Source organism: Saimiri boliviensis, chromosome 10 (assembly GCF_048565385.1).
Source record: "Saimiri boliviensis isolate mSaiBol1 chromosome 10, mSaiBol1.pri, whole genome shotgun sequence".
Taxonomy (NCBI): Eukaryota; Metazoa; Chordata; class Mammalia; order Primates; family Cebidae; genus Saimiri; species Saimiri boliviensis.
Genome location: NC_133458.1, coordinates 98,338,169 through 98,359,009, shown reverse-complemented (window position 1 = coordinate 98,359,009; position 20,841 = coordinate 98,338,169). Strand labels below are relative to the sequence as shown.

The 20,841-nt window shown below is 39.6% G+C and overlaps 1 protein-coding gene across 10 annotated transcripts in view; it reads left to right on the top strand.

Annotated features, from left to right (window-relative positions):
• Positions 1 to 20,841, top strand: part of PDE1C (phosphodiesterase 1C) — a 572,342-nt gene that overhangs the window by 241,200 nt on the left and 310,301 nt on the right. The gene's annotated exons all lie outside the window — the stretch shown is intronic.

The window sequence follows — 20,841 nt, the reverse complement described above, 5'->3', positions numbered from 1 at the left end:
CTGCCGTGATGTCTAGTGATTTTCCTAAAACCTTGACCAGAGAGTGACTGGGCTGGTGGGGGCTGAAGGATTATGGATGGAGAGCACAAAGCAGTCTTTAAATATGCTTTTAGTTTCTGAATTCTCCCTTGTCTCAGACTCTCCTTTGCTTGATTTGCAGACAAAATGCAGTTGAGCTCAAAGCATAGGTACAAATTTTTGGGGGGCAGTGACAGTCTTTCGATTTAACTGTGGAAAGGGTAGTTTTAACTAGAATGACATCTGTCATCGTCCCTCATATGCCTAACCTGCCTCTGGGCTGTTCTTTACAAACTCCTTGGTGTAAGGCGCCATGAGGAATCAGGTGATCCTGACCTATGTGGCTATTAAATGTTGGACTTAAGTCTTCTGTATTTACAGTTCAAAAATGACTTACCCTGTTTGTGAGTTCATGGCCTCCCAATTCCAGTGGGAAGCCCATTTTTCAGTGCGTATGCGATTGCATTCCCCATTACAGTACCCTTTGATACATGTAGTTTGCCGACTTGGAGCAGCGGCATGCATATCTGTGCATGCACACAAGTTGTGACTATGGAGAGGGTGGGTGAGTTCTCTAATAATAGAATAATGAAATGAGCTTAGGAACTGTCCTGTGCTTCCAGGTAGAATTTATTCATTGGTTAATCTTTTAAAAATTATATGTATCTATTCGCTCTACTGATGGTTTCTTTTGCTGTACAGAAGCTCTGAATTTTAATTAGATCCCATTTGTCTATCCTGGCCTTTATTGCCATTGCTTTTGGTTTTAGTCATGAAGTCCATACCTATGCCTATGTCCTGGATGGTTTTGCCTATGTTTTCTTCTAATGTTTTTATGGTGTTAAGTTTTGTTTTTGTTTTTGTTTTTGTTTTTTTTCTTTTAAGATGGAGTTTCACTCTTGTTACCCAGGTTGGAGTGCAATGGCGTGATCTTGGCTCACCGCAACCTCCGCTTCCTGGGTTCAGGCAATTCTCCTGCCTCAGCCTCCTGAGTAGCTGGGATTACAGGCATGCGCCAGCATGCCCAGCTAATTTTTGTATTTTTAGTAGAGACGGGATTTCACCATGTTGACTAATCTATTTGGAATTAATTTTGATGGAAGGTGACAGGTAGGGGTCCAGTTTCTGCTTTCTGCACATGGCTAGCCAGTTTTCCCAACACCATTTATTAAACATGGAGTCCTTTCCCCATTTTTTGTTTTTGCCAGTTTTGTCAAGGATCAGATGGTTGTAGACGTATGGTGTTTCTTCTGGGGCCTCTATTCTGTTCCATTGGTCTATGTCTCTGTTTTGGTACCAGTACCATGCTGTTTTGATTACTGTAGCCTTGTAGTATAGTTTGAAGTCTGGCAGTGTGATGCCTCCGGCTTCGTTCTTTGTGTTTAGGATTGTCTTGGTTCTGCGGGCTCTCTTGCGATTCCATATGAAGTTTAAAGTGTTTTTTTCCAGTTCTGTGAAGAACGTCATTGGTAGCTTAATGGGGATAGCATTGAATTTATAGATTACTTTGGGCAGTATGGCCATTTTCACGATATTAATTCTTCCTAACCATGAGCATGGAATGTTTTTCCATCTGTTTGTGTCCTCTCTTATTTCATCGAGCAGTGGTTTGTAGTTCTCCTTGAAGAGGTCCTTTACGTTCTTCGTTAGTTGTGTTCCTGGAAACCGTCATTCTCAGCAAACTGACACAAGAACAGAAAGCCAAACACCACATGTTCTCACTCATAGGTGGGTGTTGAACAATGAGAACACGTGGACTCAGGGAGAGGAGCATCATACACTGAGGGCAGTTGGGGGGGTAGGGGAGAGACAGTAGGGGATGGGGAGGGAGGGGAGGGTGGGGAGGGATAACATGGGGTGAAATGCCAAATACAGTATGCACCTAAAGTTAAATAAATAAATTTTAAAAATTATATATATCTAAAGTGTATGACATGTTTTCATGTGTATATACATACACATACTGAAATCGTTACTACAGCCAAGGAAATTAACATATTCGTCACCTGACATTGTTTATTCATTGGTTCATCTTGTATATACTGCTTTCTGTTTTTTTACAATAATTTGTTTTCACAAATCTCATTGGACAGTAATGATACAGATGGTCTCTCATGACCTCTTTTATTTCTCCAGCATCATCTCTTGCTACTTCCAACCTCCATCTTTATTCTCTAAACCTTAGCTATGGCTCTCCATCAAAGTTGGGATTCTAAAGGTCCAGCTGCTCATGGATGCTTTCTTAGGAAGAGATTTCATAAACTTTTAGTAAACATATTATCTTAGGCTTATCTAAGGGTGTAGACCTCATGTATGTCAGGAGGCTTTTCCTGAGTTAGGTTGTCCCATAAGATTATAAGTGTGCTAAAAAATTCCTATTGCTTAGTGACATAGTAGCTGCAGTAACATTGTAGTGCAGTGTGTTACCTTTCTATGTTTAGATACCCACATACTTATCATTGTGTTATAATTGCCCACAGTACTAAGTACAGTATAATGCTGTACAGGTTTGTTACCTAGGAACAATAGGCTATACCATACAGCCTAGGCATGTAGTAGGCTATACCATGTAGGTTTGTGTAAGTACACTTGATGATTTTCACATAATGACAATATTGCCTAAGGATACATTTCTTATAACATAACTCCATTGTTATGTTCTAGAATATTTATTCTTTTTATCAAGAAGAGTTTGGAAATAAGGTTGCTTAGACCTTTTGCTCACCAAGCATTTGAAGCCCACAATTCAATCTAGAAGACCTGTGTCTGCTTTTCATTGTACTGGACTTGGATATTATAGAATTAAGCAGATTAAATGCAGATTAAAAAAATCATTAATGCAATTAAAATCTGCCAGTAGGTTTCAACAATGACATTTTTAGATGACTGCTTTAGTCTCCCCTTTTCTAATGAACATTACCTCATAGCAGAGATTCCTGTGTTGCCTGGTCTCCTCCAGGGGTATCCAGTGGAGAGAATGCAGTCATGAGTTCTTACTTGCTGTTTCTGGTTGGGCCACTAAAGCACCTTCCTCATCCCTCTTTGCTCATCACTATCTACAGAAACTAAAAATTATGGTGTCAGGCTGCTAAAAGCCTAAAACAAAACTAAACTAAATAACAACAAAATAAAGTGGGTTGAACAAACTTGGGACCAAAGGAGAGGTATTATAATTTGATATACAGCATAGAGTGCATGAGTCATTGAGAGGAAAATGAACTAAAATTTTAAAGCTTCCTAGAGATTGCTGTACTTTTCTAAATATAGCGAGCTTATACAGATGGCTAAACAATTCTGTCTTGTTCAGGTTCGTTGGACTCACAGTAGTAATTGCATGTGAACCACTGAGCAGGATGTAAATTAATCACTCAGATTAGAGGGCACAGTAGTCTTCAGTAGTAAAAAGTAATTTATCATTTTCACATGTACTTAACCTGGAGTACGAGGTGCTTCAAAGTTGCCTCAATTTTATTTTAAGGAGCGATACTTAGGTGAGAGGAAGTTTTACAAGAGAGCTGCTTAAACCTGTCAAGGTTCAAATTACAATGTCAATTTCGTTTTGAAAGTGTGTTTTTTGCATATCTGACATGAATGCTGCTGTATTTTTTATTTTGTCACTGTAATGGAAAATAAACCAATTGTGTTGAACAAGCTTTACTGAAGTCATTTAAAGTGTGAATTAATAGAGGATCAGTTTGAGCTCTTCTCTTTTTAATGAGATACATATTTTTATATGAAGTAAATCCATATTCTTCTGCTTCACCATTGAATTACAAACCATCCTCAACTGAGGGGCTTAAGATAACTTTTATTCTGCTCACAGTTTCGCAGGTCAGGGATTCGGGAAGGACTTGGCTGGCTGGTTTGAATCTGTTCTACCTGGTGTCAAGTGGGCCTGCTGGGAATGGAGGCTCCACTTCCAACATAGTGTCTTTGCTCACATGTTAGGAATCTTGGTGCTCTTTGTTTCTTGTTCTTTTCCTCTCTATTTTTTTCTCTCTGCCCACATGGCTTTTATCCTTCAGGGTGCTTCCATCAGGATTGGGCTTCTTACTACATGGTAGTCTCAGGGCAATTGGACTTGCCTGATTTCTTAGGTCAAGTGTTCTAAGAGACAGGAAGTGAAAGCTGCTAGTCTCTTAATTATGGCCTGGGTCCAGAAGTGGGCATAGCATCATTTCTGCTGTGTCTTATTGGTCAAGCTATCACTGAATCCATCCATTCAGGAGAATGGGCCATAGACTAAATCTCTTGAGGAAAGAAGTATTAAAGACTTTCCAGCTTTCTTTAATCCATATAGCAAACCCTTCAACCCTTTTCAGAATAATCTTACTTGAGACCTTCCCTGGGGATCTGTAGATTTGGAGTAGGTGGATTCGTCATTTGATGAGTGGTAGACAGTTTTAAATAGATCTTGACAACCTCAGTCAAGTACTGGTCTGTTTGAATGTTTGCTTGCCCACTTGATGATTTATTTGGACTGGGAATAGCTGTGATTCCTTTTTCATGTTAGGAATAAACACAGTATTGTGGACTTCGCTGGTGAGTTTAATTCTAACTGCAGTTATTTGGCTGGAGTTAATAATTAGTTAAATAAAGCAGGTGGCTTAAAGGAAAACTAAATGATATAAATGTTATATTAAAAATCTTTGATTTAGATGTCAAGGGGAAGGCAGCCCAGGATACAAAAATAATCTACCTTTCTTTACACTTTTTTTCTGACTTTAATTTTAATTTCACTTTGTATTTGTTTACCTATCAAAACCATGTTGAACAAAAAAATCCCACAGCTTTCAAAGTGATTGTCATCCTACTACAGCACAATTGAGGCACTCATCTTTCTTTAAGTATTTCATAAAGTACAAGGCATGTCTTGGTATGATAGTGATTCTACTGAGTCTTACTCTTAGCATTAAGAATATACTAATCTCCTAGATTAATATATTAATCTCAAGACCAGAATTTCAGTGGAAAGAGTGATGTTATAAGCCCTCTTTAACAGATTAGCAAGGGAATCAATAGGTAGGAGGTAAGCCTCTCCTTGCACAGAAAACCTTATTGGATTGGGTTTTAAATCCATATGATTAAGGGGAACCATCCTTTTCCTTGCGAATGAATCTTGTTCATGAGGGTCAATCATTCCAAGAGATTTGCAGAAGTGGTAAAATGGTAATTTGATGCCTAGAGAGGATTACACAGTAAACCTGCTTACCCATAAATTTCTCACCCAGTTTCTTTTAATACAGCCTCACCTTCAACTTATCAGGTCTGGCTTGCAGAAGTTTCTACCTTGGAGAAATACCTAGAAATAATCAAATACTTATGGGATGCCCCTTAAGAAACAGAGGCACAAATAAAAGATATATCCACAAACCTGAGGGACTTCTATAGACACATGTCCAATTTTCATGTGTCTGGTTTATGAAAATAATTTGGTCAGAATGTTTAGGAGTTGAAGTTGTAGCTTAAAAAGCCACACCAGGTGGTGAAAAACTTCATTAGCATGAACATTTTCGTTTGTTATTAATCATAGCACTGTTTAGATAGTTTAGATGGAAGTTATAGCTCTTACTGTGTCTGATTTATTCATTTTCTAAATCTACACACATTTCTGTAACTTTAGTCAAAGGTGTCTCTCATGGTTTTGATATTCATATTATATCGATCGTCACATGCACAGTACTTTACAAAAATCTTCCAACTTAACAAACGTTTGTTTAATACTTACTATAGTATATTGCCATATAATTCAGTAAATATTGGAAATAATAAGATATCTACAAATGCCTCTGATAATAGGTACACAGGCTTGTAGGTGAGATTTAGATGAACAAAGCAATTATAATAAAATGCAGTGAGTGCTATAATAGATAGAAGTATTGAAGGTTTTTGGGAACAATCAGGTCTGTCGGGAGGATACTTACATTATCATGTACTCTTCTGTCACTAGATTACAAAGTGAGCCTACAGTATTGCTTCTTATTCATGTTGTTTAAAAGTATTGGCATATTGAAGTATATAGGATAGTCCAGAATCTTTTCTCCTTGTTTTCTTCAAGTTTTCAGTTATTTTAAAAATGTATGCTTTGCTGATTTTTAGGCTTTCTTTTTTTTTCTTTCTTTCTTTTTTTTTTTTTTTTCAAAAAGGCAAATGGCTCAAAAATATCTGGACACTAGGAGGAAGATAGCCCAGGATACATACATGTGCAAATAACTGATATGGGTATTGTACATATAGGTAATAGCATGACCTCTCTCTGTTGCAAGACAAAGCAAGGAGTTATTTTTTCCATGAGGGTCTCATGTGTTATTTCATTTGGATTTTGATGTGGCTCATTTATCGCATTTCATGAACCCAGTAATTGATTAAATCCAGCAAATGATTGATTCCCTTAGGCCTGCCCGTGTTCGGTCTTGACGAATCAGCATACCTAATAAGTCATCAACAACTGCCATCTTTGCTGATAATAATAGATTGTCATGTGTGAGGGGTGGGAAGGTGAGTGTTCATCACCCTGTGGGAGGCTGCCTTCTAGGCAGTTGTATCCTAGGATGGGATGTGCTACATCTTCTGCTGAACCATGCCGTCTCCTTCCCAGGATATATTAAGGCTCACTGGTTAATTCTGAAGCCTTTCAGCACCTTTGAAATAGAGTTGGTGGACTGTTGTCCACTTTTGCAATTACAAGTGGTAATTAAATAACTTGGGACAATTAATAGAGGTGACATGGGATAAATCAAATCATATATTTTGGCATACTTAACACACAACCAATCCTGCATTCTACTACTTACTTAGTAGTATTGATTTTCAGAACCTAAGTGGTAACATGAGGGACAAGAGGATCTTCCAAGAGATAAATCCCTTTAAAAATATTTCCCTGTATTTTGTGATGACTAATAAAATCTCAGAATGTTCAGTTTGCATTCCAAGATTGCCACCCTGAATCAGGGTGATTTGATAGCAGCCACAGTGGTCTAGTTAGAGCCCCAATCACAGATGGATGCTGAAACTTAACCTGCAAGGGTAAGTTCGAGGGAAATTAAAGTGAGAAAGGGCCAAAAAACACACCATCTCAGGTAAAACCTGGCCGGGGGTGGGGGACGGGGAGTGATGAAGCGTCTCCATAGTTTTGATCCGAGTTCAGAGTACAGGCAGCCATCACTCATTTACTCAGTCATTCACTTACCCCTGCTAACGTATCAGCAGGAGACTGGAGGTGGGGGCCCAGAAAGACTTTTTAGAGGCTTTGTCTTGGGAACTACACATGGGATGAGAGGGTGCTGGGATGTAGTAAGCATAATAGCTCAGGTATCATGTCTGGGTGATGTATCTAGAAACCAGTAGCAGGAGTGACCTTGGCATTCAATTGTCGTTTTCTGAGTCAAGAGGATCATCTAGGCACAACTTATTTGTCTTTTCTCTTCTGTCTTCCTTATGTCTGGTAATTACTACCATTCTTCCATTTATCCAGGCTCAAAACTTCTGAGCCCCTTTGTATGACCTTCTGTTGTGTGTTACTTCAAGTTTAACTTTTTATTCTTTCTCTCTGCCAACGAGCAGCAGGTCTCTAACAGATTGTGTGCTTTTCTTTCATATTGCTTTTCCTCCCATGATCTTGGACCAGCCTCATCACCTGTCTCTTAGAGTACTGAGTAGCCTCCTTAATCTCTTTCTTTACTCTGGCTTCTTCATCTTCTCCATGCTGCATACTTATGTCTGTTTACTTTCTCCACAGCTCCTCTGATGTGCCCTCTGTTTGAAAAATAACAACAAATCTCCATTGGCTTCCTGTTGACCATTAAATGCTTGCCTTCTTGTCTTGGATTTTAAGGCTCCCTACACTTGCTTCCACCTCAACTTTGCTGCTTTGTCTGTTACCTCCTTCCATTCACCCTAAGTTCCAGTCAAGCTGAATTCCTTACTGTTGTATTTGCCAGATGTTTTTTTAAAAAGGATCCTTTCTTCTTTTATATTCTTTCTAGCACATTAAGTGTTCTCATTTTTATCTGTTGAAATGCCATCTTTTCTCCAAGATCCAATTCAAAGACCATCCCCTTCAATGTAACCTCCTTAGGTATTTCCACCTAAAACAAGTTCCTGCTTCTCTAATTCCATGTATTAAGAGTTAGTTGGGTGTGTGTCATTCCTTGTGGCATCACTGATTTTTTGTAAGTGAGGAATATGCTCCCCAAAGCATTGGGCATGACAGGTGTTTATTAAATGTGTGTTGAATTTATGAATACATCAGATTGGGATCATTTGTATATTTCTATTATAGGTCAGAACTAACGTCATAGTTACCAGGTGGAAGGGTGAGTAAATATGCTCAGATTATGACTCGTGACTCATACTTTCAAATGGCTTTGCAGTTCACTGCATACTCCCACATGCAGACTCACATTTGACCCTCACATTGGCCACTGTAGAGACCTATGAGGTCAGCAAGACAGATGGCATGCATGGCAAGAACCAGTAAGTACATAATTGCTTGAATCATTGACTCTGCCTTTCTTTTCTTTTTTAGTCCCTGCAATATGGAACTCAAGCTTTGGGTGGAAACATGGAGAGTATTTTAGCTCTCATCAGTGCCTCAATCTCTGTGTTCCCTCTACTCAAGCCATTAATCCTGGAGGTGCTTAGCACAGTATCAGATGGTGCTCAGGGTGTATCATTCTGAATATTTGATAACTATGTGGTTGTGCATCATTTGGCTGTTCCATAGTGTTTTGCCAAAATGGTTTTGAGAATAAGTTTCTTAGATTGCCTAATTAAGACCTAAGTGCATTTTCAGGATTGTCAATAGCATTTATGCCCAGGTATATGAAAGTGCTTCAAAAGCTATGTCCAGACTTTAAGTTACCCAAGGAGGCAAATCTCTAAATCCTTCCCAGTCCCAGTGGCTCTCAATAATAAGAGGCAAAACTGACAGGGTTGAGTCAGTTATTGGTGAAGTCTCCATGCTGGGGCCAAGTTCAACTTCCAGCAGCAGTAGCTTAAAAGGCGGATTTCGGACTTGCTGGAGACACTGATCCAATGGAATAGATCAGTGTTTCTTAACCATGGCACTATTGATGTTTTTGCTGTAGGGGCAGTCCTGTGCATTGTAGGATGTTTGGTAGTATCTTTGGCCTCTGCCCACTAGATGCCAATAACATCCCATCTTCCCCTAGTTGTGGCAACCAAAAATATCCCCTGGATGTCAAAATCACCTCTAGCTGAGAACCATTGGTATAGAGGTGAGATTAAGAATCACCTTTGGGTTCTGTCACTTACTTAGCCATGCCGAATTGCTCCTCTCTGGTCTTAGTGTCCTTGTCTGTAAAGAGATGAGACTGAATCTGAGAATGAATATGGTCTTTGACTCAAAAACAATATTCTCTAATTCCATTTACTGAGGTCCTTCCAGGAGGAAGCCCAAGTCACTGAACAGCATCTGCAGTGAGGCCAGGCACTCTGTGCTCTTTAACCAAATCACCCTAAAGGAACAAAATTACCAGTTAGCACAGAGATCACTGGGCAGGTAACTTGGTCTGTGCCTCATTCTGATTGTCCTTTGGTTCCTAGCCAGATTACCCTTGGTTTACAATACTTCTAAATTCACCTAATTGATAAGAAGCAATCATGAGACATTAAAAGTATTGCAAAAGCACAAACTTTGGCAAACATATAGATATGTCCAAAGGCCCCCTACTAACTGAAATCTATTATGTCTCTGCTGTGTGCCAGATGCTTTACATGCATTTTCTTATTTGATCTTCACAATGATCCTGTTTTATAGAAGAGGAACTCATGGAAAAGAACTTGATCTAGGTCACAAAGCAGACAAATGGTAGGGCCAGGGTTTAAAGATAGGCCTTTCAGATACTGAAAGCTTCTTGAATTCTTTCTATCCCTTTGGCTTTATAGTTTTGTTTGTTTTTTTTGGATTGAGTCTTGCTCTGTCGCCCAGGCTGGAACGCAGTGGCATCATCTCAGCTCACTGCAACCTCTGCCTCCCAGGTTCAAGTGATTCTCCTGCCTCAGCTTCCCAAGTAGCTGGGATTGCAGGTGCATGCCACCATGCCCAGCTAATTTTTGTGTTTTTAATAGAGATGGTGTTTTACCATGTTGTCCAGGCTGGTCTCAAATTCCTGACCTCAAGTGATCTGCCCACCTGGGCTTCTCAAAGTGCTGCGATTACAGGTATGAGCCACTGTGCCTGGCCTAGCTTTATAGATTTTTACAGCTGTGGAGCCCCTCTTTTTTGTTGTTCCCCAAATGAAGCAGCTTAAAGCTGAATAAAGTCAAAGCGTCAAAAAGATCTGCCTTTGGTAGTTCATTTCCTTGCTCTGCCAATTGTTCTTTTCTCCTCAGAAATTTTATGTTTGAAAATTTTTGCATTTGGCCTTAATCTGAAAGTTGAAGCTCTCTGGAAAGTTTAATGAAGACTTAACAGAAAAAACAACAAGCTATATTTAAGTAATGTGATTGAAAGGGAAAAATCCTCACCTCCACCACCAGGTTCTTTTTTTCAAAATCGTCTATTTTTGTACTTAACAGCTTAAAGTGCTTTGAAGCAATGTGATCAGTCATACATGAATACATAACTCTTTATGCATAAAAAAGTAAATAACAAAAATAGAATCAGATAAGAGAAAATGTGTTCTGTATTTTTCTATCCTCTGATTTAATATGATACTGCCTTTTCAAAGTTCATGAGGTCACTGCCTGAATTTTTCCCTTTTCTGTTTCACAAGTGAATTCACACTCAGCTCTGCTTTGTTTATTCCCATGAATTTGGGATCTCAAGGAGAGGGGACTGGACTGATAGATTTCTAAGTAAGCTAGAGGGGGTATGGCAAGATAAGAACATGCTTTGGAAAGGTATGTCTGTAGTCTTTGCCCTGCCATGAAATTGGAAGAGATACAGAGCAGGGGTTTGGAGTTGTCCATACTTGGGTTGAAATCTGAGTCCTGGGATGAACCTGGGGAAATGCTTGTGTGAGTTTCTTCTGCCTACTGGAATCTGTTTCTTTTGGTAAATGGAAATAGTATTTACTTCATAGGGTGCTTGTGAGCTTGGAATGAAATAGTCTATGTGAGGCAGATAGAAAGTCTTTGATGCGTGGAAAGTGCTTAGTCACTGAAGGCTTGGGACTTCAGTACCAGAATTCAGTGACCATGGTGCAGAGACTTGCACTTTGAGATGGTACAGGTGGAGGGAAGTCTTGGGTCATCTAAGGAACTGGTAGGAAGCAGACAGATCCTGTTTTTGAGGGACTCTGTGAGGCAGAGGCTGAATCTTATTTACTATAGGGTGGAATCAACCTTAACAAATAATTGGTGACTGTCTTTTGGGGCACATGGAATAGGACTTAAAGAAGATTGGGGTAGATGGGGCAGGAGATCAAGCTACACAAGGGCAATAGGCATTGGGACATGGACATTAATTAAGAAAAGTTTGGAAGGGCACAGTCTGGAGTGGCCATGGAATATCTTTCTACAGAAAGGCCTTTATAGTTTGTCTTCATGTTTAGTTTTCTATGTTGGAGGAGAATTTATATTCCTTAAACTATCATAAACAGCACTGTATTTCATTAATTGAGAGAATACATTCTTTTGTCAGAATGTCTGGCTTCTGATCAATTATTTTCTAAGCATATGACCTTTAGTAAGTTACTTTGTTTCTTCAAGCCAGTGGTTCTCAGCTGGGGGTGATTTGGCTGATTTGGCCCTAAGAGGATATTTGGCAATGTCTACAGACATTTTGGTTGTCACTTCTGGGTATGGGGTATATCACTGGTATCTAGTGAATAGAGGCCATGGATGCTGCTAAATATTCTAAATACATGGAATATCTCCACCGCAAGAAAGGATTATCCAAAATGTCAGAATGCCAGTGGTAGAGGGACATAGTTCTAAGCTTTACCTTTTTCTTTAAAAAGAGAATAACATACCTACCTTATGGGTTTGTTGTAAGGGTTAAATGAGATAAAGATTAAAAGCATTAAGTGTATATTCTGGCTTTAATACGTATAAAGAACGTTTTAGCAATTGCTATCAATGTTACTATTTTGACTTTAGTAGATTTATGAATTAGGTTTCATAAATGTAGCTGACACAATTTTATAGGTGTATTAGATACATTTACATTTTACGAAGAAAATTTTTAGAAGTACTTTTAATCATTTTTTGAAAGAGAAGAGATTTTAAAGTTGACTGGAAGGGTTAATATTGCTTGGCTTATGTAAATACATTATACTCCATCCTGAAACAAATTAGAAATCATAAGTTCCATGTACTATTATATTTTACTAGTCCTGAAAAGCACAAGCTCACAGGTCTTAAATGAAACACTGATATTATTGTACAGTGTTACCAGGGAGGCAATAAAACAAAATAAATTTACTGGGAAATGAAGTTCCATTCCTTACTTGTGGGGGTAGAGAGAGTAAATTATAATAGTGATTTCAGTGAAAATTAGTAGGTACAAAACAAATCACAATATAAATGAAATAGATTCCTACTTAGTACACCCTGACAACACAGGTATCCCTAGAAATTGAGGCAGGTTCCTTCCTGCTTTGGGTTTCTGAATTGCAGTGCTCTGCCACCAGGGGACAGGGTCATCCCCATTGTCTTGTTGCACTCTGGTACCTACATAAATGGAGGACTTTGTGTTGACTTTCCTACAATCAGTTCTTTAATCATTCAGATGCATTCCACCATTAGATCATAATCAAGAGTTCTCAGAATTAGCACAGCAAGTAAAACATGTGAGAACCTGATGTGAGCAATATGGACTGTGAGATGTGCAATCATCCTTCTGCTGTCAGACCAAATTCATAATCCTACATCTTTGATAATTTTGTCATGATTTTTTAGATAATTTTAGTAACTACAAATATACTCTGTTGTTTGTAATAGTACTGTCTTTACTAGTCACCACCACTCACTCGTGACCCATCATCAAGAGAGAAAGTAAGTTAACTCTTATTGTAATGCAAACATAATGCAAACAGTACCTGTTTGCTGGGTAAACAGAAGCCCCATTCCTTCAGAGGACATAATGCTATTCTTTGGGAATGAAGGTACTTAATAATAACAATATAATCCTGGTGATGAGGATAATGTTGGTGGTGCTGATGGTGGTGGCCCATGAGCACAGTTACTGCTAATTTCATATTTTCACCTGTTTGCTTTACATCTGCTTTTCTTTCCTGCTGATTCACTCTATTGAGAAATATGTTCCGGGAGCATGATTTTGGGATTTGACAGATGAGGTTCTGATGAAGCCATTGTAAAGCTTAAATCGCTTCCCATTTAGCATCATTATTTTGAATAGAAAAAAAATTTCTTAAATTAGTCTCCTGTGTTGAAAGTGAATCATGTTTAAAGGGTGCTTTTTGTCTTCAGATTGGTGGGGTAGATGATCCCCCTTCTTTGATATCAGTGACTTACTTTTGCCATTGGCTTGTGTGGACCTTGTAGGAGCATAATTATCTAGAAGTCTGTAAACAAGGCAATATAACACTAGCATTCAGAGCATAGATTTTGGGGTCTGAGAGACCTAAATTTCAATCCAGTTCCCACCCCTTCTTAACTGGGATTTTTCAGACAGTTAAGCTTATTCTCGGGGTGGTGGGGAGGGGGGGAGGTGGAGGTTACTAACAGTACCTAATTCAAAGGGTTGTTGTAAGGAGTAAATAAGACAACATACATATGCTATATGGCCCAATTCTATATATATATATACCAGCTGTTAATATAATGCTCTCCCTCCCAATAAAAATTAATGGTCACAGAATGTCCTTCTTCATCATAATTAACTGTCTGTAAAACTTGACCTCCCTCAGGCACATATTCTGCTTGTACAGAAGATTAATTCTTCAGGATCTCATTTATTGGAGGATTCATTGGAATGGGGCCTACAATGGGCGGAGGTGGAAGAATCTGTCGTCTCATGCTTCAGGAGGATCCACAGGGCTGTGAAGGCAAGGTTCAGGTCTACATAAAGAGTCTAAAAGAAGGAATCCAACTCTTTTATCCTAAGATTCTAGATGTCACCTGCTACTGTTACTCTTTTGGTCCCTGTCTTTATCTTCCAGTATGTTCTGCAATGCATGGATTTGTGAGCAGGGACCTTACATGCCTACCATAGATTTAAAAAAGGGTAGGTGAGATTTGCAAAATGAAAGTCAGTCCATGTGGTTGGCATTAATAACACTACTGAGAGATTGAACAAATTCAAAGTGTTTATATTTAAAAATCAATGTGACTAATTTTTTTGAGTTGAGAGTATCTTATTTATGGATGTAAATTTTGAGCTGTCTGACTCCACTCTGACTCTTCATTTCACTACAGGTTTACTGAGTAGAACTATGCAATTAATGGTCAAGCACTGTGAGACATTAAGCCAAAACCAAAAATGAGATGTAGTTTCTACCCTCAAGGAGCTAATGAGATGGTAGGAGAGATACAGGACCCAGACAGGTAATTTCAATACTAGCTCTTTCACAGAGGTGCAAAGTCAGAGAGAATTTCAATATTAAGTTCTTGGATAAAAATGTAAAGGTTTAGTTACCTCTGCTTAGTTTAGGGTTTCAGAAAAATCTTTCTGTAGATGACACCTAAGGTTTAAAGATGAGTAAGAACAAATAGCCAGATATGGAAAGGTGGTATGTGTATTTTATTTAGCAGGAATACTGTAAGTAGATAGTTAATTTTTGACACTGCTTTTGTGATCTGAGTCCCAGTCCCTGCTCTGGCTTGAGTGAGGTTTGTATGCAAGAGCAGGGAAGGATCACTACGCTGTAGTGGGTGAGCTGCAGCTCCCTGCCTTAGTTACCTTATAGTGAACTAGATTATCACTCCTCTAAGGACTGTGAGCAAAAGACAGAAGACAACTAATAAAGACCTTCCTCTACTTGAGAACATGCAGTGTGGCCATTTGGGCTATGTGGACCACTTGTCTGTCAGAATGGCCCATTTCAAAGAAACCAGGAATCACTTTAAAATGAAAATCAGAGGGAAAATAAAGACTCTTAGATCTTTCATAGAAGAGTAGAGATAGACAGTAAATGATGAGATGTGATCTCTCCTTTTTTCAGTTTTTGTAAGGCTGATATGATTTCTTTCTTACATGATTGATAGAATGCATCAGTGAAACCATCCAGATCTGGCTTTCTTTGTGGGAAGATAGTATTCCAACAGTTCTCAAATGGTATCAGAATCACCAGCAAGGTCTGTTAAAATACAAATTGCTGAGACACCCACCCCTACCCACTCTAAAGTTCTGATTGGGTAGGTCAGGGTGAGACCTGTGGATTTGCATTTCAAAAAGTTTCTAGGTGTGGCGGATGCTGCCATTCTGCTGGAGCTACATGTGGATAAGCTCTGCCTTAATAGATACAGGGCTATTCAGAGTTTCTATTTCTTGTTGAGTTGTTCTTGGTTAAGTTGTGTTTTCTCAAGGAATTTTTTCATTTCATCTAAGCTGTGAAATTCATTGACATAATGTTGCTTGCCATCTTTTTAGCATCTGTAAGATCTACAATGATACCTCTTTTTCATCCCTGACAGTAGTAATTTGTCCCTTCTCTTATTATTTCTTGATCAATCTTGCTACTTATTACTTATATTAATGTTTTAAAAAAATCTTCTGTCCTTGTTAACTTTTTCTGTTACTGTGTTATTGTGCTCTACTTTTGTGTTTATTATTTCCTTTCTTCTACTTACTTTGGGTGTAATTTTGCTCTTCATTTTCTAATTCCTTAAGGTGAAACTTAGAGCATTGATTTTTAAGTCTTTCATCTTTTCTAATATGAGCATTTAAGCTACACAGTTCACTCTAAGCACTTTCTTCCTCTGTACTTCCCTTTTGCCTCACCCATACCCCTATTGCTACCATAGTAAACCCATAGGATGGGTATGGTGGGGCAGGTGAATGAATGAATGTAGCTGATCTGGTAGTTTAGATTGCTCTTCCTTTGTCCTCGTTTCTTGCATATGTGGTTCTCAGACAAAGGAATTCCATTTATAGGAGAAAAAGTCATTTCTGAAGCAAACAATTTGTGAATGGAGAAACCTGTGTTTAGAAAATGTATGGTAACTGTGAGGCTGACCTTACACTTAAAGAGCATGATTTCCCTGCTACATTGGCTAAATTTTCTCTGCGCTGGCCCCACTCTGGTGTTTCCTTCACAAGCCAGGCTGTCATCCTTGTTCATTACCAAAGGGGTCAAGATGTAATTTCTTTCCCTTCAAGTCAGATTTCACAATCGACCAGGTACATTAAAGATGAAACGTGGGATTACCTTTCCTGTTTTCTCAGCAGCAGCTGGTGTCCATTGCCATCAGAGGCAAGAGCTACCCTCTTCTAATAGACTCTATACACTTGGACAGAGATGATTCATACTGCTAGGATTTCAAGCTCCTGGGTCTCTTGAGATAAAAACTCTCAGATGCATAGATTTTCTGGCTTTTGGCAACTCATTTAGTGGGCTAAGAATTGGAATGCTCTTTCCCTCCAAGGAAGTGGCAAATTCCCTGGGAAATTTAGTTTGGGACCCATCACTATGTAAATCATTTACAACAAACATTTCTCACAAAATAGAATTTATTTATTTTCCTCCTTTTAAATTTATACGATTTTTATTGATTGCAAAACAAATAACCAAACAAGCTAGATCAAAGAAAGAGGAAAGAAAGCAGCTCAACAGTCAAAGATAGGTTTATTTTAGAGAATAAACCTGAGAGGGGCTTCTGGCCAATTTTGGTCAGGAGGACTCTGTCTTACAGACTAAGAGCATTTAAGGGTTCAGGGTGGGAGAGCTTATCATAGGCTAGGAATGTTTCTGTGTGGAGGAGAAGTTTATTGCAGGGTTGGAATGTCTCACTGGAGGGGAAGTTATCTTGGGACTGGCATGTCTCTGGTTGGTTTATCTTAGGGTTGGAATGTTTCTGGTTGGAGATGTCATTTGTGGTTTATGGTCATGCTAACGTCAGCCATTAGGCTGATGCCCTTTGGGTTGGATTTAGGCAGTTTTTGATCAAGGGGAACTTTAAAATGGTGGTGCCTGTCCAAGATGGCGATGCTCCTGCTCTGTCACTAGGCTGAAGAGAAATTAAACTTTGCCTTTAAATAGTAGAATATGATTTAAATAATAAAAATAGCCATAATATTACTTGAAGATGCATGATAATCATTATGTTCCTGACACTGGGCTAAATGCTTTATATGCTTACTTAATTTTTATTAAATCCTCTGAAATAGGTGCTATAATATTATTGCCTCCATTTTATGGGTGAGAAAACTGAGTCTTAGAGAATCATAAGTAACTTTCCAAGATCAGGAAATAATGGGGCTTGGTTCAGTTGAAGCCAATTTGACTTTTGGCCCCAATCTTTTAACTTTTATGCTACCTTGCCTCTGTGTTTAATTTTGGAGGTATTGGGATATAATGACAAAGGTGGGATTATGGCTTAGTGTTTACATTAAAGTTTATATCAGTACTGATTAAATTCATTTCAATGTTGGTGATTTGGACATTTGGTTAATTCCTGTTTAGATTTTTTTGTGCACTTGAAGCCAAGTATGACTGGGGGGTCCAATAACACACCATGGGGAGAAAAGGATAATTTTTGTAGATAATGAGGACCTCAGTGAAAACTGCCAAGGAATAGGATCTCCAAACTGCTCATCCTCTTTTTCCACTGCTAAAGGGAATCCATCCATCAGATTGGCATCTATGTCTGAGGCACAAATCTGTGCTGGCATAAATCAGCTTTTCTTCATTCTTGTGAGATTTATGGGATGTGGCTTCTGATTAAGCCATAATGGGTGGGTGGTGGGTGGGGGATGTGAGTAGGGGAGGTGGGTATCCTGAAGCTCCAGCCCATCTGTTGGGCCACAAGAGGGCTTAATTTCCTCTTCTTTTGCTTATAGAAGCTCTTGGAGGAAACCTGTTTTTCCAGTTCTTTTCTCCTGTTGCCTCTCTGCTCTTTCCAGTAAGGGGCTGATATCTGGGTGTTATGTAGCCACAAATAGCTCTTGTGCTGGTTCAACTGTGACACACAGTAAAAAAAATATATTTTACATTATGTATGCGTGCACGCGCGCACACACACACAAATGTATCTTACTACCAGTGATTACGTCTAATTTTCCTATTCTATCAACATAAAACATTTGGCCATAACCAAGTAAACTGATTTTATTATCCACTGATAGAGAGCAGTCCATAATTTGAAAATTACTGATAATGGTTGGTGGGAGTGGAGTAGAAGAGCATAAGCTATGTCCTGTTGGGGATTAATTTAAATGTCCGGGTCCAACCTGGACATATATTAATGCATATAAATATGTTAATAAATCAGGGGACCATTTTGTTTAGTAGAGAGAACTGAATGTCCTTTCAGGGGTCTTTGGATTTTTCCTCTAACCTGGATTGGAAGCAAGCCATTATATCCCTCTCTTGGGTCTATGGGTCAAGTCAAAGGAGGTAGCCCACAGGGAGAGAACCTGGTAGAGTTTCAAGGTGACAGTTCAGGGCCTCTGCTTGTCTCAGTGTTCAGGGTGAAGATACAAGGTCAGGAAGCTGACTGTGCTCTTGGGAACCGCTTCTGGCTCTAATAAGCCTTTGAAAATCTGTATTCTTTGGAATTTTGCAGTAGATAACAGCAATAATGGAAAACAGGGTTTTGGGTTTTTTTTTTCTTCTTCTTTTACCAAGGTACTGACTGAAGGAAGGACATTTATCCCCTTAATAACAAAGGGAATTGGGCTTCTTTGATGCTCAGGGTGGCATGAAATGTATTCCATATATATTCTTCAACCTGCCTTCCAGACTGTAAGTTCATTAAAACTACTGAATGAATTCCAGGGTGAGGAAGATTAAGCTTTAATTTACTATATTTCATGGCTCGTGTCTTCCTTTTCTTGAAGCCTGTTAATCTGTGGGTGAGTCACAAAGAGATAGCAAATGCATCACAGAGCATCACACCTCTCGGACAGCTTTGGGAACTGACAATTGAATCTGCTAGGATGCCATCAAGGAAGAGTCTGCCCCTTCTCTTCTGCCTTGTCCTGCCTGGAGATTCAGCACTCCTTTCATCCTGGGAAGGTCTTTCTCTGTCAGCTGATTTCAGCTGAAGATGAGTTTTGGGAAGTCACCTTCTGAATTACTGTGTTGGTAAGAGAGCGCTTGTGATCCCCAGTTCATGGGCTGGTCTTTCCCCATCTCCATCTCTCTGCTCACTTGTTAGTCCTTCCTTGTGAGACTGAGCATTGCTGCTGCTAATGTCTCAGGAACTCTACAAACAGCACTTCTCAAAATGTAATGCAATCATCTTGGAATGTTTTAAAAACGCAAATTATGATCCAGCAGAGCTGGGATGGGGCCTGAGACCCTGCATTTCTAACAGTTGCTGATGCCCTGGTCCTTGGGCATTCTTTGGGGAGGGAGGCTCCACAGGTTGGTACATAGCTGTGGAGAGGGCACTGTCTGTGTGCACATTCCTCATTTTTGTAAGACCTGGCATATGACCATGGGATGGTAGGTTTTTATCTACAATAATAGAAGCAGGAATCGTGATTCCTTCTCGGTAGAGCTGATCTTTTCTCTCTAGTTCTGTCACTTTTCTTTGAGCTTTATACGTGCCTTTTGAGAATCAGTGTTTCTGTCAGCAGCTGTCTCCGCACACCCATAGCAGTTAACAGATTCACTGCGAACTTGATTCTTTCCCCGGAGTTGTAAGGAGCAGGGCACGCCCAAGTGGTATAGAGTTGGGGACACTCTCCAGGTGTGAGGAATACTTGACAGTGGCACATTTTCTAAACAGAACAGAAAGCCTGGCCTTGCTGTGAAGTCCCTGCTCATTTGGGACACAGCCTGACAGTGAGTCAAGGGCAAGTAGTTTTGTTTTCCTCTTCAGGCCAGGAGGTCTCCACTTCCTCCTCCAAAGTAATCTTTGACGCGGCCTCTTCTCTCCAAGACCCCCCTTTGGACTTTTCTGCCCCATGTGGCATCCTTGGTTTCTGTAACACATGTAATTTTAACAGACTAAGCCACCATGATCAATTTACGAGGAGGTAGACATACTGTAGTTTTGAGTTTACTGTAGTTTTTGGCCCTAGAGGGAATCTTGGATGTCATCCTTTTCAGCCTCAGATGATGTACAAGCTCAGATGGCAAAGGGTCGTGCCCAAGGTCAGGTGGCGAAGCATCTAGTCTCTGACTACTGGGAAAGCAGAGAACTCATTTTACAGTCTCCAGGAATTACTCCCCCAAGCAGTACTTCTCCTACAATACAAACCTGTGGTCTCTCTGACAATTTCTGGACACAGAGTCTCCTTGTGCTGCCTCCTCCCACCCCTAGGCCCCTTCCTGTGTGAATTTCCTGGAACCCTTGTGGTAGAGGGGCTTCTCCTACTTTCTATATCTCACTTTCATATGTGTCCTGCCTCTGTTTCCTGCATCTTACCAGTATATTGATTCTATTTATCCATCAAGGCCCTAGTCTAATTTGGCTTCCTCCTTGAATGCAAGATCACCAGGCTGGTTGTAAGGAACCCTGGGTTCTGGTCCCTACCCATAATCAGCTATGCAACATGGCCAAGATCGTTATAACTGTGTGCCTTCATTCCCTCATATGACCCCAAAAGGAACTGGCCCTTAACACTTCTGTGATTTCACAGTACCCTGATTCCCTCCTAATCTTTCCTTTCTCTGAAGGGTTGCCCTTGAAGCAGGGTGGAAGTGTCATCTAGACCCGGAGTTTAGATTCCAGGTCTGCTACTAATCAGTGTGTGACTTTAAGCAAGTTACTTAATCTTTCTGG